Source organism: Oncorhynchus mykiss, chromosome 3 (genome assembly GCF_057628025.1).
Source record: "Oncorhynchus mykiss isolate SJ-2025 chromosome 3, ASM5762802v1, whole genome shotgun sequence".
In the NCBI taxonomy this organism is placed as follows: domain Eukaryota; kingdom Metazoa; phylum Chordata; class Actinopteri; order Salmoniformes; family Salmonidae; genus Oncorhynchus; species Oncorhynchus mykiss.
Window position 1 is genome coordinate 65,806,046 of NC_143024.1, and position 15,538 is coordinate 65,821,583.

The window sequence follows — 15,538 nt, forward strand, 5'->3', positions numbered from 1 at the left end:
GAAGAAAACAGTTTTTTCAGGAACGTGTAAACAAATCGTGTGAAAAATCTTCATTCAGACGTGTGAAGTTTCACATGCAAATGTATTTTCCCACAGGTTTTTTTTTTCACCACTTCCAGTTACATCCGGTCTCCCTTCTAGGAACTGACAAGTACCGACCATGCTTAGCTTTATAGGCAAACCAGCAGTGGGATGCAGGGTCCTATATCGCTGGATTATATTTGTACCGGTCACGTTCTGACCTTAGTTCCTTTGTGATGTCTTTGTTTTAGTATGGTCAGGGCGTGAGTTGGGTGGGCAGTCTATGTTCTTTTTTCTATGATTTGGTATTTCTGTGTTTGGCCTGGTATGGTTCTCAATCAGAGGCAGCTGTTAATCGTTGTCCCTGATTGAGAACCATACTTAGGCAGCCTGTTTTCACCCTTGAGTGGTGGGTGATTCATATTTCCTGATTAGTGCTTTTGTCATTCACCTTACGGGACTGTTCGTTTGTCATTTATTGTTTTGTTCAGTGTTCGATTACTTTATTAAAAGATATGAACACTTACCACTCTGCGCATTGGTCCTCTTATTCTTACAGCACAGACAAGCGTTATAGTACCACAACTTGCAACTGGAAAAAAAGCTGCGGAAAATTGCAGGAAAGAGGAAGGAATTTTATTTAACCATGCATGCTATGATAAAAGAAAATACTGAAAACAAATGTTTTGCATCCATTTACAATTCATTTGTTCTCACCTTTTTTTGTTTTGCTTCAATTATAATTATTTTTGTTTGCAATACTAAGATTTTTGTCCTCGACTTCAGAGGTTTTGCTTGATATTAATGGCTTAAAATTGACTGGTGGGTAGATCATCTTTAATAGTGCAACTAGATTGTAGCTTCCATCAATGTAATTGTCTGCATCACTTCCAATCCCCCATATATATTTTTTTGCAAATGTTTATATATATACAGTGGGGCAAAAAAGTATTTAGTCAGCCACCAATTGTGCAAGTTCTCCCACTTAAAAAGATGAGGCCTGTAATTTTCATCATAGGTACACTTCAACTATGACAGACAAAATGAGAAAAAAAATCCAGAAAATCACATTGTATGATTTTTAATGAATTTATTTGCAAAAATGTGAGAACTTGCACAATTGGTGGCTGACTAAATACTTTTTTGCCCCACTGTACATACATACATACATATACAGTGCCTTGCAAAAGTATTCGGCCCCCTTGAACTTTGCAACCTTTTGCCACATTTCAGGCTTCAAACATAAAGATATAAAACTGTATTTTTTGTGAAGAATCAACAAGTGGGACACAATCATGAAGTGGAACAACATTTATTGGATATTTCAAACTTTTTTAACAAATCAAAAACTGAAAAATTGGGCGTGCAAAATTATTCAGCCCCCTTAAGTTAATACTTTGTAGCGCCACCTTTTGCTGAGATTACAGCTGTAAGTCGCTTGGGGTATGTCTATCAGTTTTGCACATTGAGAGACTGACTTTTTTCCCATTCCTCCTTGCAAAACAGCTTGAGCTCAGTGAGGTTGGATCGAGAGCATTTCAACAGCAGTTTTCAGTTCTTTCCACAGATTCTCGATTGGATTCAGGTCTGGACTTTGACTTGGCCATTCTAACACCTGGATATGTTTATTTTTGAACCATTCCATTGTAGATGTTGCTTTACGTTTTGGATCATTGTCTTGTTGGAAGAGAAATCTCCGTCCCAGTCTCAGGTCTTTTGCAGACTCCATCAGGTTTTCTTCCAGAATGGTCCTGTATTTGGCTCCATCCATCTTCCCATCAATTTTAACCATCTTCCCTGTCCCTGCTGAAGACAAGCAGGCCCAAACCATGATGCTTCCACCACCATGTTTGACAGTGGGGATGGTGTGTTCAGCTGTGTTGTTTTTACGCCAAACATAACGTTTTGCATTGTTGCCAAAAAGTTCAATTTTGGTTTCATCTGACCAGAGCACCTTCTTCCACATGTTTGGTGTGTCTCCCAGGTGGCTTGTGGCAAACTTTAACCGACACTTTTTATGGATATCTTTAAGAAATGGCTTTCTTCTTGCCACTCTTCCATAAAGGCCAGATTTGTGCAATATATGACTGATTGTTGTCCTATGGACAGAGTCTCCCACCTCAGTTGTAGATCTCTGCAGTTCATCCAGAGTGATCATGGGCCTCTTGGCTGCATCTCTGATCAGTCTTCTCCTTGTATGAGCTGAAAGTTTAGAGGGACGGCCAGGTCTTGGTAGATTTGCAGTGGTCTGATACTCCTTCCATTTCAATATTATCGCTTGCACAGTGCTCCTTGGGATGTTTAAAGCTTGGGAAATCTTTTTGTATCCAAATCCGGCTTTAAACTTCTTCACAACAGTATCTCGGACCTGCCTGGTGTGTTCCTTGTTCTTCATGATGCTCTCTGCGCTTTTAACGGACCTCTGAGACTATCACAGTGCAGGTGCATTTATACGGAGACTTGATTACACACAGGTGGATTGTATTTATCATCATTAGTCATTTAGGTCAACATTGGATCATTCAGAGATCCTCACTGAACTTCTGGAGAGAGTTTGCTGCACTGAAAGTAAAGGGGCTGAATAATTTTGCACGCCCAATTTTTCAGTTTTTGATTTGTTAAAAAACTTTGAAATATCCAATAAATGTTGTTCCACTTCATGATTGTGTCCCACTTGTTGTTGATTCTTCACAAAAAAATACAGTTTTATATCTTTATGTTTGAAGCCTGAAATGTGGCAAAAGGTCGCAAAGTTCAAGGGGGGTGAATACTTTCGCAAGGCACTGTATACATATCATTTTTACTTTCTAACCCTACCACCCCTCCCCTAAATGGATTAAACTAGTGAACAAAAACACTTAAGATTCTACTTCCAGTTTATACATACTATATACATTTTATGGACACTGTCTATTTCACAATAGTTCTATGTTTGTTTTTACTCCTGTCCTTCCCCTACCCTCAACCTCTCCCGTTTTTCTGATGTCCATCCGGTTTGATTTATATTTGCTACATCTTTCAAACTGTGCTCTTTCACAAGTTCTTAACCCATATACGTTTTACGGACACTGTGTATTTTCATGTTTGTGTGTGAGAAAACCTTATTTATCTTGAGGCAGAGTGTTAAACCCTGTTGTCTTGTTCAGCTTCCGCTTTTCCTGACAGGTCTGTTTCTCACAAAGCAGCTCAACTTTCCTCCACACAAACTTCCTTTGAAGACTCCCATCCCTTTTTTTGTCAGCAATTTTTTTTCTGCATCTTCTTGACTTGCTTCAGTATGAACGTCGGGAACAAAGAAACAATATGCACTGTATATATGGCAGACAAATTGCAGCACGGCTGATCGCTAGTTCCCTCAGCATCGAAGTCAGTGCTCAAGAAAATAACAAACTGACAATCACTTATTCTTTATGTTCATTGAAGGCGAGACAAACAGGGTATTGAAACATTGGCGTTACAGTTTGTCCTTTAAGGCAGTGCTTCCCAACTAGGTGTTGAACTAGGACCCCTGGGGGTATTTGGCCTATTAACAGGCTTTACTTGAGATGACTCATGAGACAATAGACCTACTGTTAAAATGCAGGGGGTACTTTAGGGGTACTCCGAGCAGAGCAAAATTCAGTTGGTGGTACAGTAACAGAACAAGGTTGGGAACCACTTCTTTAATTAAGGGACAAGACGATTATGCAGCACATAAAGGGAAGTGTGAAGATTTTGTTTCCCATTATCCAGGTGTGAGCTGTCCTCCAGATGGGACTTATAGATCTCTATTGTGTCTTTCCGTCAGCTCTTGCTGATAAGAAGCTTAGCTGTACAATATGTGTTTGGTTGACAGTGGCAGAAGCTGATAGCTGAAGATTGCTGTGCATCCCAAATGGCACCCTATTCCCTATATAGAGCACTACGAGAGCTCTGTTCAAAAGTAGTGTACTATATAGGAAATATGGGGGCATTTTGGACGCACCACTTCTGTGGTGCACTGAGCTGAATCACTATGTTCAGACCTGTGTATTTAGTTATCATGGCCTGAATCATTGCTCTCTAAAGATAGATCCAGGGGTTTATATATGTAGTATCTTAATTTGATCACCCAATTTAACATTTGTAGTGTTTTGAGGTTTAAAAAAGGCTTCTGAAGTTTGTAATTTCCACTTTGAATTTCAGACCCCTACAAAAATGGTCATTAGTTATAATCCACATAATAATTCACATTTCCTGTGGCTGCAGGATTATTTTCCTGCTGTAGCAAACTGTCTCAAACTAAGATCCTACATCTGTAGACAGGGGTGGGAGGCTGAGGGATGTGAACGTAGAGCCAGTACCTCTCTGACTGACATGTAGGAGATCCATATCTGAGCTAGAGATAGGAAGATTAACAAACAAATCTTTGCAGCTTGCAGTTTATCAAGACTGAGTTCCCATCACATTTTATAATGACATAGAAATATAAACTGACACTACGGACAGCTGCAATTCAGTAATTCAGTCAAAGCTGCACTTATCATGCATGTCAAAGTATTGACACTGTAAAAAATGTTTTTTGTTGCGCAAATCCTGATTTGACTCTAGTGGTTAGAGCGTTGGACTACCGGACGGTAGACCAGCTCACATTGGACGTCCTCTCGTAGGCTGCATCTATAGTGGTCGATAAGGGCTCTGTCATTCCAGCCTGCTCCAGGGGCCAAGGTTCGGAATTCAAGGGCGAAGTCCTGGGCGCTCCTCGTTCCCTGCCTCAAATGGAAAAGCCTCTCCCCCGCCGCTCTGCCCTCAGGTGGATGGTCGAAGACGGCCCTGAAACGATGGGTTAAATCCTCGAAGTGGTCTGAAGCCGTGTCTCCTTCTCTCCAACTGGCGTTTGCCCACTCCAGCGCTCTTCCTGTGAGGCAGGAGACGAGAGCGGCCACTCTCTCCCCTCCCGTCGGTGCTGGGTGCACAGTGGCCAAGTAAAGGTCCAGTTGTAGCAAGAATCCCTGGCACTGTGCTGCCGTTCCATCATTCTCCCTGGGAAGGGAGAGACACATTCCTCCGGAATTCTCTCCGGATGGAACGGGTGGAGACAACCCCGCTTGTGGAGCGGCGATGGCTAGAAAGCCGGTGACGTCAATCGCCACCCGAACAAGGAGAGGAGCCGACTTCGGCGGAACTCGTGACATCTACAGTATACTTCAGTTTATTATAGAATTCTATAGTAAGTACTGTAGTATTCTATAGTAAACTGTTGTATTTTTTCACGTGGTTACATCACCCAGAGATAAGGCTGGAGGTTTAGTAACCCATACATGCATTTTGCCAAATGTACTGTGCTTCAATTGTCCATTGGACCGAGTACACTACAATCGCCTCCCGCTTATCTAATTGCCCATGTGATTATCATGATGTTTCCCCACGGCATGTGCATTTTAATAGGAGCCTGTCAAATCCACTGATCACACCTCAGTTTTGGGTTAAAGATCGTACCAACCAATATATCATTGGAAAGCAGCGCTCTCCACACAGTGAACAAATTGGTGAGGAATGTAGTGAAGTTGTTTGAGCTGTTTGAACTGTGATGAAATTACTTATCTAGGAGTCTTTGGTTTGTTATTACTCAGTGTCGACTTTCTGAACACAGATTCGTATATATTATATATTACTTCAAATAAAATCCAATCAAACTTTATTTGTCACATGCACCGCAAACAAGTGTAGAGCTTACCGTGAAATGCTTACCGACAAGCCCTTAACCAACAGTGCAGTTCAAGAAGAGTTAAGCTTTTTTTTTTTACCAAATACACTAAAGTAAAAAATAATAATGAAAAGTACCACAATAAGAATAACAATAACAAGGCTATATATAGGGGGTACCGGTACTGAGTCAGTGTGCGGGGGTACAGGTTAGTTGAGGTAATTTGTCATTTGTTGGTAGGGGTGAAGTGACTGTGCATAGAAAAACAGCGAGTAGCAGCAGTGTACAAAAGAGAGGGGGGGACGGGGGGGTCAATGTAAATAGTCCGGTGGCAATTGTATTAATTGTTCAGCAGTCTTGTGGCTTGGGGGTAGAAGATGGCAGGAAGCTTGGCCCCAGTGATGTACTGGGCCATACGCACTACCCTCTGTAGCGCCTTACGGTCAGATGCCGAGCAGTTGCCATACCAGGTGGTGATGCAACCGGTGATGATGCTCTCGATGGTGCAGCTGTAGAACCTTTTGTGGATCTGCGGACTCATCGTTTCAGTCTCCTGAGGTTTTGTCGTGCCCTCTTCACGACTGTCTTGGTATGTTTGGACCATGATAGTTCGTTGGTGATGTGGACACCAAGGTACTTAACTCTCGACCTGCTCCACCACAGCCCAGTCGATGAGAATGGGGGCCTGTTCGGCCTGCCTTTTCCTGTAGTCCACGATCAGCTCCTTTGTCTTGCTCACTTTGAGGGAGAGGTTGTTGTCCTGGCACCACACTGCCAGTTCTCTGTCCTCCTCCCTATATGCCATCTCATCGTTGTCGGTGATCAGGCCAACCACTGTGTCGTCAGCAAACTTAATGATGGGGTTGGAGTCATGTTTTGCCACGCAGTTGTGGGTGAACAGGGAGTGCAGGAGGGGACTAAGTACACACCCCTGAGGGGCCCCAGTGTTAAGGATTAGCATGGCAGACATGTTGTTGCCAACTCTTACCAGATATTATTGACAAATAGACACACCCCCCCACCCTTCGTGTTACCAGTTACCAAGTAGCTTCTCTGTTCTGTCGGTGCATGGAAAATCTCACCAGCTCTACATTATCCGAATCGTCGTTCAGCCACGTCTCAGTGAAACATAAGATAATACAGTTTCTAATGTCCCGTTGGATAATCTTAATCGTAGGTCAACAATTTTATTTTCCAATGTTTGCACGTTAGCAAGAACGGATGGCAGTGGTAGTTTATTCGCTCTCCTATGGATTCTCAGAAGGCAGCCCGATCTGCGGCCCCTTTTCCTGTGTATTTTCTTCAAGCAAATGACAGGGATCTGGGCCTGTTCCAGTGAAGCATCATATCCTTCTCATCGGAATCGTTATTAAAGGAAAAGGTTTATTCCAGAGTATTCGCTGTTCTGATGTCCATGTTACGGATACAGGTATCCTGAGTGTGTGTGTGTGTATGTATCCTGTGTTCTTTTCTCTCCTTCTCCCCTCACAGGTGAAAGTCATCACTCCGCAATCAGTCACCAATCAATCATCAATCAGAAGACACACCTCCTGTTCCTACCCAATCACAGTTCCTTTCCCTTGGCTTAAAAACCCTGTCAGTTGTTTGCTCTGGAGCTCAATCTCTCTCTAAATGCCATATGTCTGTAGATCTCTCTTTTTCACCCTCTACTACAATATCTATCTCTATCGCTCTTTATGTATTGAGTTATATTTTGTTTCAAATCAAATCAAATTTTATTTGTCACATACACATGGTTAGCAGATGTTAATGCGAGTGTAGCAAAATGCTTGTGCTTCTAGTTCCGACAATGCAGTAATAACAAGTAATCTAACTAACAATTCCAAAACTACTGTCTTGTACACAGTGTAAGGGGATAAAGAATATGTACATAAGGATATATGAATGAGTGATGGTACAGAGCAGCATAGGCAAGATACAGTAGATGGTATCGAGTACAGTATATACATATGAGATGAGTATGTAAACAAAGTGGCATAGTTAAAGTGGCTAGTGATACATGTATTACAAGAATACAGTCGATGATATAGAGTACAGTATATACAGTGCCTTGCGAAAGTATTCGGCCCCCTTGAACTTTGCGACCTTTTGCCACATTTCAGGCTTCAAACATAAAGATATAAAACTGTATTTTTTTGTGAAGAATCAACAACAAGTGGGACACAATCATGAAGTGGAACGACATTTATTGGATATTTCAAACTTTTTTAACAAATCAAAAACTGAAGAATTGGGCGTGCAAAATTATTCAGCCCCCTTAAGTTAATACTTTGTAGCGCCACCTTTTGCTGCGATTACAGCTGTAAGTCGCTTGGGGTATGTCTCTATCAGTTTTGCACATCGAGAGACTGAATTTTTTTCCCATTCCTCCTTGCAAAACAGCTCGAGCTCAGTGAGGTTGGATGGAGAGCATTTGTGAACAGCAGTTTTCAGTTCTTTCCACAGATTCTCGATTGGATTCAGGTCTGGACTTTGACTTGGCCATTCTAACACCTGGATATGTTTATTTTTGAACCATTCCATTGTAGATTTTGCTTTATGTTTTGGATCATTGTCTTGTTGGAAGAGAAATCTCCATCCCAGTCTCAGGTCTTTTGCAGACTCCATCAGGTTTTCTTCCAGAATGGTACTGTATTTGGCTTCATCCATCTTCCCATCAATTTTAACCATCTTCCCTGTCCCTGCTGAAGAAAAGCAGGCCCAAACCATGATGCTGCCACCACCATGTTTGACAGTGGGGATGGTGTGTTCAGCTGTGTTGCTTTTACGCCAAACATAACGTTTTGCATTGTTGCCAAAAAGTTCAATTTTGGTTTCATCTGACCAGAGCACCTTCTTCCACATGTTTGGTGCGTCTCCCAGGTGGCTTGTGGCAAATTTTAAACAATACTTTTTATGGATATCTTTAAGAAATGGCTTTCTTCTTGCCACTCTTCCATAAAGACCAGATTTGTGCAATATACGACTGATTGTTGTCCTATGGACAGAGTCTCCCACCTCAGTTGTAGATCTCTGCAGTTCATCCAGAGTGATCATGGGCCTCTTGGCTGCATCTCTGATCAGTCTTCTCCTTGTATGAGCTGAAAGTTTAGAGGGACGGCCAGGTCTTGGTAGATTTGCAGTGGTCTGATACTCCTTCCATTTCAATATTATCACTTGCACAGTGCTCCTTGGGATGTTTAAAGCTTGGGAAATCTTTTTGTATCCAAATCCGGCTTTAAACTTCTTCACAACAGTATCTCTGACCTGCCTGGTGTGTTCCTTGTTCTTCATGATGCTCTCTGCGCATTTGACGGACCTCTGAGACTATCACAGTGCAGGTGCATTTATACGGAGACTTGATTACACACAGGTGGATTGTATTTATCATCATTATTAGTCATTTAGGTCAACATTGGATCATTCAGAGATCCTCACTGAACTTCTGGAGAGAGTTTGCTGCACTGAAAGTAAAGGGGCTGAATAATTTTGCACGCCCAATTTTTCAGTTTATGATTTGTTACATTTTTTTGAAATATCCAATAAATGTCGTTCCACTTCATGATTGTGTCCCACTTGTTGTTGATTCTTCACAAAAAAATACAGTTTTATATCTTTATGTTTGAAGCCTGAAATGTGGCAAAAGGTCGCAAAGTTCAAGGGGGCCGAATACTTTCGCAAGGCACTGTACGTATGCATATGAGATGAATAATGTAGGGTAAGTAACATTATATAAGGTAGCATTGTTTAAAGTGGCTAGTGATATATTTACATCATTTCCCATCAATTCCCATTATTAAAGTGGCTAGAGTTGAGTCAGTGTCAGTGTGTTGGCAGCAGCCACTCAATGTTAGTGGTGGCTGTTTAACAGTCTGATGGCCTTGAGATAGAAGCTGTTTTTCAGTCTCTCGGTCCCAGCTTTGATGCACCTGTACTGACCTCGCCTTCTGGATGATAGCGGGGTGAACAGGCAGTGGCTCGGGTGGTTGATGTCCTTGATGATCCTTATGGCCTTCCTGTGACATCGGGTGGTGTAGGTGTCCTGGAGGGCAGGTAGTTTGCCCCCGGTGATGCGTTGTGCAGACCTCACCACCCTCTGGAGAGCCTTACGGTTGAGGGCGGAGCAGTTACCGTACCAGGCGGTGATACACTCCGCCAGGATGCTCTCGATTGTGCATCTGTAGAAGTTTGTGAGTGCTTTTGGTGACAAGCCGAAATTCTTCAGCCTCCTGAGGTTGAAGAGGCGCTGCTGCGCCTTCTTCACAATGCTGTCTGTGTGAGTGGACCAATTCAGTTTGTCTGTGATGTGTATGCCGAGGAACTTAAAACTTGCTACCCTCTCCACTACTGTTCCATCGATGTGGATAGGGGGGTGTTCCCTCTGCTGTTTCCTGAAGTCCACAATCATCTCCTTAGTTTTGTTGACGTTGAGTGTGAGGTTATTTTCCTGACACCTCCATATCACTTTGTCCTCACCTGTGAGTATTGTTTTTGGTTATGGTGTTTGTTTGTTTGCTGGTGGGAAAAGGGGGAACCAAGACAAGTCGCCCCTGGGCATACACTACCCGTAGGTAAACTTTGTTAAATACACTAGTTAGAACTGGGCGGACCACCCACTGTATTTTTGGTTAGTTAGCTATTTGTTGAAATAGGCTAGTCCAGCGTAGGGGTGTGTTGGCGGTAATTTAGTTGTCTGTGGTTATTTCGTTCTCACTTGTACTTTTTCACTATTATAATTTGCATGAGTTATGTTACGGGTCTCGTTACCATCTCCCCTAGACTGTCGGGCCAAAAGGGATTCGTAGCAGTCCATAAGTTATTTTCAGCCATAACAGACGGTAGTAGCAGCATTATGAACAACATATGTACAAAAATAAGTTACACAAAATGCAAAAAATAAATAAAAATACACAATTGGTTGGGAGAATGTAACATGTCAGCCATGTTCTTCGGGGGCCATCTTTTGTACTTGAGTAACTTGTGGATGCATACTGTAGATGTAATTTCCCCTTTTTCCTATTTAGATTCCCCTATTCCATGAGTACCTATGGATGTTCAGATTCCCTGAAACATTCCATGTGTTCTTTTTTCCCTTCACATACCCTTCAATTGATTGGGTGAAACTTGGAATTCCTAAAGCGTGTCACTTTGTAGAATCAGAGGCTACATGTCTTGGGTTGCTGAAATCACTGTGTTGAAGTAAGACAACTCTAATTTTCCTCTTTAAGTGATTAGAGATTACACTTGCTGGACTGTGGCGGCCAATGGCTTGTGTTTATTCAAATTATAATTGTTTGAATCAATGCCACTCGGTGGTGAATCAGCTCCAATCACAGTAATTGATCTCTTATCATAACAAAAAAAACAGCCATATGGAATGGAGTAAATAGGCATATTAACGTCATAGATTTAGCTGGTGGTAACTTGTGGAATAGACACCGGCTGGAATGCGGTTTTAACCAATCAGCATTCAGGATTAGACCCATCCGTTGTATAAACAAATCATAATTGTTTGAATCGATGCCACTCAGTGGTGACTCAACTCTATTCACAGTTATTGAGCTCTTATTAGAACAAAAAACCTACATTTACTGGAGTTGAGTGACAAAGTTAGTAACCAAAATTTTCATGTTGTAATAAGGATATAGTACCATCCTTGCATTAAATGGTTGTCCTCTCGGTCACGTTCGTCATAGTGAGGAGACCAAGACGCAGCATGATATGAATACATCTTCTTTAATTAACGAAGAACACTAAACAAACTAACAAAAACGACCGTGACGCTAATACAAGTGCTGACATGCAACTACACATAAACAATAACCCACAAAACCAAAATAGAAAATGACAACCTAAATAGGATCCCCAATCAGAGACAACGATAAACAGCTGTCTCTGATTGGGAACCAGTTCACCATAGACCTACATATACCCAGACATACTAAAACCCCATAGATACACAAAACCCTAGACAGGACAAAATCACCTAGACAATACAAGAACAATACAAGAAGATAACTAAGGTCAGGGCGTGACACTCTCCCGCCATGTAATTGGGAAAATCAGGAGTGAAGAGGAAATGAATCAACTCTTGGAGGACAGTGCTTCTTTATTGTTAAAAGTAAAACCAACACGTTTTGGCCCTTAACCATCAGATTTTTGTTCCTCTTCACTTCAGATTACTCCTTAATTCATGCTTCTTTGATGGAAAGCGTGATAGTGACAGTGTTCCCTTCCCATTGGGAAAATCAGGATCAGAAAGTCAATGTTCAACGACTCATATGCTTGAACCAGCTCATATACATAATGTAGGGAAGGCTAAATCTGTAGCAGGGTGCAGGGAACTCAAATTGCTAGTCTAGGGGTTTTTAAAATGGCATGATTGGGAAATTAGCTCCTACCAAACAACCTTTGACGTAACTGTCAATCACAAATAATAGAATTCAAAGCCATTCAATGAAGCCCCTATGGTTCTTTTCCTTTAATGGCATTTGTTGCTCTTTCTTACTCTTCATTGATCTCTGGTGCACAAAGCCACATGATAAAACAGCACACACGTGTCCCTCAAGGTTTCAAAATGTTGGTTATTTTTAAGACACCTGTTGAAAAAAACATTTCTTTCTTCCCCTGAGAGGTTGGTGAAATCCTATTGCATTATAAGAATATTATTGGACAAAGATGAAACCATTCCCCTAAGACAAAGATATAATTATCTTTGGATGAAGATATGATCATCCTGCAACGGCTTTCTTGACATACAGATGTAGGATCTTAATTGTAAAACTTGCAGTGTATTTGAGGTTTAAAAAGGCTTCTTAAGTTTGTAATTTCCACTTTGTCATTTCCATTTTCCCTTTTCGAAAAGTGTATCACACCTTACAAAAATGTTCATGAATTATGATCCACATAATAATTCTAATTTCCTGTTGCTGCAGGATTATTTTCCAACTGTAGCAAACGGTCTCAAATTAAGATCCGACATCAGTAGAAAGTCAGCAGTGTCACTCCCTGGCCAAAGAGAAGGTTTTATTCTCTATTTTGGTTAGGCCAGGGTGTGACTAGGGTGGCCATCCTAGTTTCTTTATTTCTGTTTTCTATTTCTTTGTCTTTAGCCGGGTGTGGTTCTCAATCAGAGGCAGCTGTCAATCGTTGTCTCTGATTGAGAATCATTTTTAGGCAGCTTTTTCCCACCTGTGTTTTGTGGGTAGTTGTTTTCTGTTTTGTATTTGCACCAGACAGAACTGTTTCGTTTTGTTCCACTTTGTTATTTTTTTCAGTGTTCAGTTTGAATAAATAATCATGAACACGTACCATGCTGCGCTTTGGTCCTCTTCTTCAGACGAGCGTTACAGAACTACCCATCACCAAAGGACCAAGCAGCGTGGTAAGGAGGACTGGACATGGGAGGACATCCTGGACGGCAAAGGATCCTACATGTGGAGGAGATCCTGGCCGGAAAAGATTGCCTGTCATGGGAGCAGGTCGACGCAGCAAGGCAGGCGGAGGCAGCTAGGAAAAGGGCCAAGGATTACACGGGGACAAGGCTGGCACTAAAGACCGGGAGGCCACTCGCAAAAATTTTTGGGGAGGGGGCACACGGGGAGATTGGCTGAGCCAGGTTGGAGACCTGAGCCAATTCCCCGTGCTTACTGTGGTGGGCGTCATACTGGTCAGGCACCGTGTTAGCTAGGGTGAGCATCCAGCCAGGACAGATTGTGCTAGCCCTGCTCTCCAGACCTCCAGTACGTCTCTACGGCCCAGGATATCCTGCGCTGGCTCTGCGCACTGTCTCCAGTGCGTCTGCAAAGCCCAGTGCGTCCTGTGTCTGCGCCCCGCACGTGCCGGGCCAAAGGCCCCATCCAGCCAGGACGGGTTGTGCAGACTCTTAGCTCGAGACCTCCAGTGCGCCTCCACGTCCCAGTGTATCCGGTGCCTCTGCCAAGGACGGGGCCTCCTGTATGTCTCCCCAGCCTGGTGAGCCCTGTGGCAGCTCCACGTACCAGACTGCCCATACATCTCCTCCCTCCAGTGATGATCCATGGCACGAAGCCTCCAGTGAGAAGTCATGGCACGAAGCCTCCAGTGAGAAGTCATGGCACGAAGCCTCCAGTGAGAAGTCATGGCACAAAGCCTCCAGTGAGTAGTCATGGCACGAAGCCTCCAGCGACGGTCTCCAGTCCGGAGCCTCCAGCAGAGAAGGTCTCCAGTCCGGAGCCTCCAGCAGAGAAGGTCTCCAGTCCGGAGCCTCCAGCAGAGAAGGTCTCCAGTCCGGAGCCTCCAGCAGAGACGGTCTCCAGTCCGGAGCCTCCAGCAGAGACGGTCTCCAGTCCGGAGCCTCCAGCAGAGACGGTCTCCAGTCCGGAGCCTCCTGCAACGACGGGGGTGGTGTGTGACTAGGGTGGGCATTCTAGTTTCTTTGTTTCTATGTTTTCTATGTCTTTGTTTGGCCTGGTGTGGTTCTCAGAGGCAGCTGTTTATCATTGTCTCTGATTGAGAATCATACTTAGACAGCTTTTTCCCACCTGTGTTTTGTGGGTAGTTGTTCTCTGTTTTGTTTGCACTAGGCAGAACTGTTTCGTTTTGTTCCACTTTGTTATTTTGTTTCAGTGTTCAGTTTGAATAAATAATCATGAACACATACCACGCTGTGCTTTGGTCCATCTTCTTCAGACGAGCGTTACAAGCAGTTGTATTAGTTTTCTAGTGGCCGTATCTATGATCCGTCACTGTCTTTAATATCATGGTGGGATCATGGCTCCTGACCCACTAGCTACAGGTGAAAGGAATCAACTATGTTTTCATGACCCCTTCAAAGAAAGGCCACATGGAGTTAACATTTGAGCACCATAGCATACTCTTTCTTTGCTCTCCCTCAAACTCTCTCTCTCACGCACAATTGCTTTCATTCTCTATCCCTCTCTCGCTTTCTCTCTCACTTGTTTTCATTCTCTATCCCTCTTTCTGTCTTTTTATCTCTTACCATGATTACAGTATGTCACAGATACAGTTTGAAAAGTAATAATGAGGTCATTTTTGCCAGGTGTACTGAACAAATGAATGAAAGCGAGGATTAATTAGTCTTTGAAAGTGGAACATCAATCAAATGATTGAAGCATGTCTTGCCAGTTACCACACTGACTGTTACAATACGAGTATTGCCAACCTAAGGTGTAAAGGTTCTGTTTTTTTCACTGTTGTGGTGTGAAACTTCACAGTACATTTGCTTTTCTCAAGTGACTGAGGAAAATATATTTGTGTATACTGGGAATAAGGCTGTGACAGCATCACAAGGCTGTACTGGCAGCTGACTAGACTACTGGACACAAATAAACATAAGAAATAAACATTTGTACACGCTGTGAAATGAAAATCCATTTAGAAAGCTAATAAGCTTGAGCATAGATTTGGTGGATAGTTTAAGTTTTAAGCAAAATTATACTAGTGAAAGCAAAGCAGCCCCAACTTGATGAAGAACAACATATTCTATGTGGGAGCCCTTATTACAGAACTCTGGCAGAGCAGTTTGCCCAGGCGGGTGTAGGCGGGACTGGCTGATCTGTTCTTAAGGGCTGGATTCAAGCCGAATTGACGAAGTATGGAGGAAGATGCGCATTAATGTAAAGGTAATTTTTGATTGGTCCGACATATGTAGTGTTTACTGTGAAGGCAGTCTCCGTGACACGGGAACATTGCCTTTACCTGTCAATCGCGCTATAAAGCAGATCTACAGATTGAATAGAGCCCTTAGATAGCAATTATCCTGTGGATTTGGGCTGCGGAGGATATGGAGGCTGTGGCGGCAGGGACAGCATGGTGCACTACGTCACCTACTGGGAGGGAAGACGAAAGTAG

General features: G+C 42.8%; 1 long non-coding RNA gene across 1 annotated transcript in view; it reads right to left on the minus strand.

The window, feature by feature from the left end:
• Positions 1-207: 207 nt before the first annotated feature.
• Positions 208-15,538, minus strand: part of LOC149984650 (uncharacterized) — an 89,689-nt gene continuing 74,358 nt past the window's right edge. The window contains exon 3 of the long non-coding RNA XR_016494778.1: positions 208-625. This is a non-coding gene — a long non-coding RNA (uncharacterized LOC149984650). The remainder of the gene's footprint in view (positions 626-15,538) is intronic.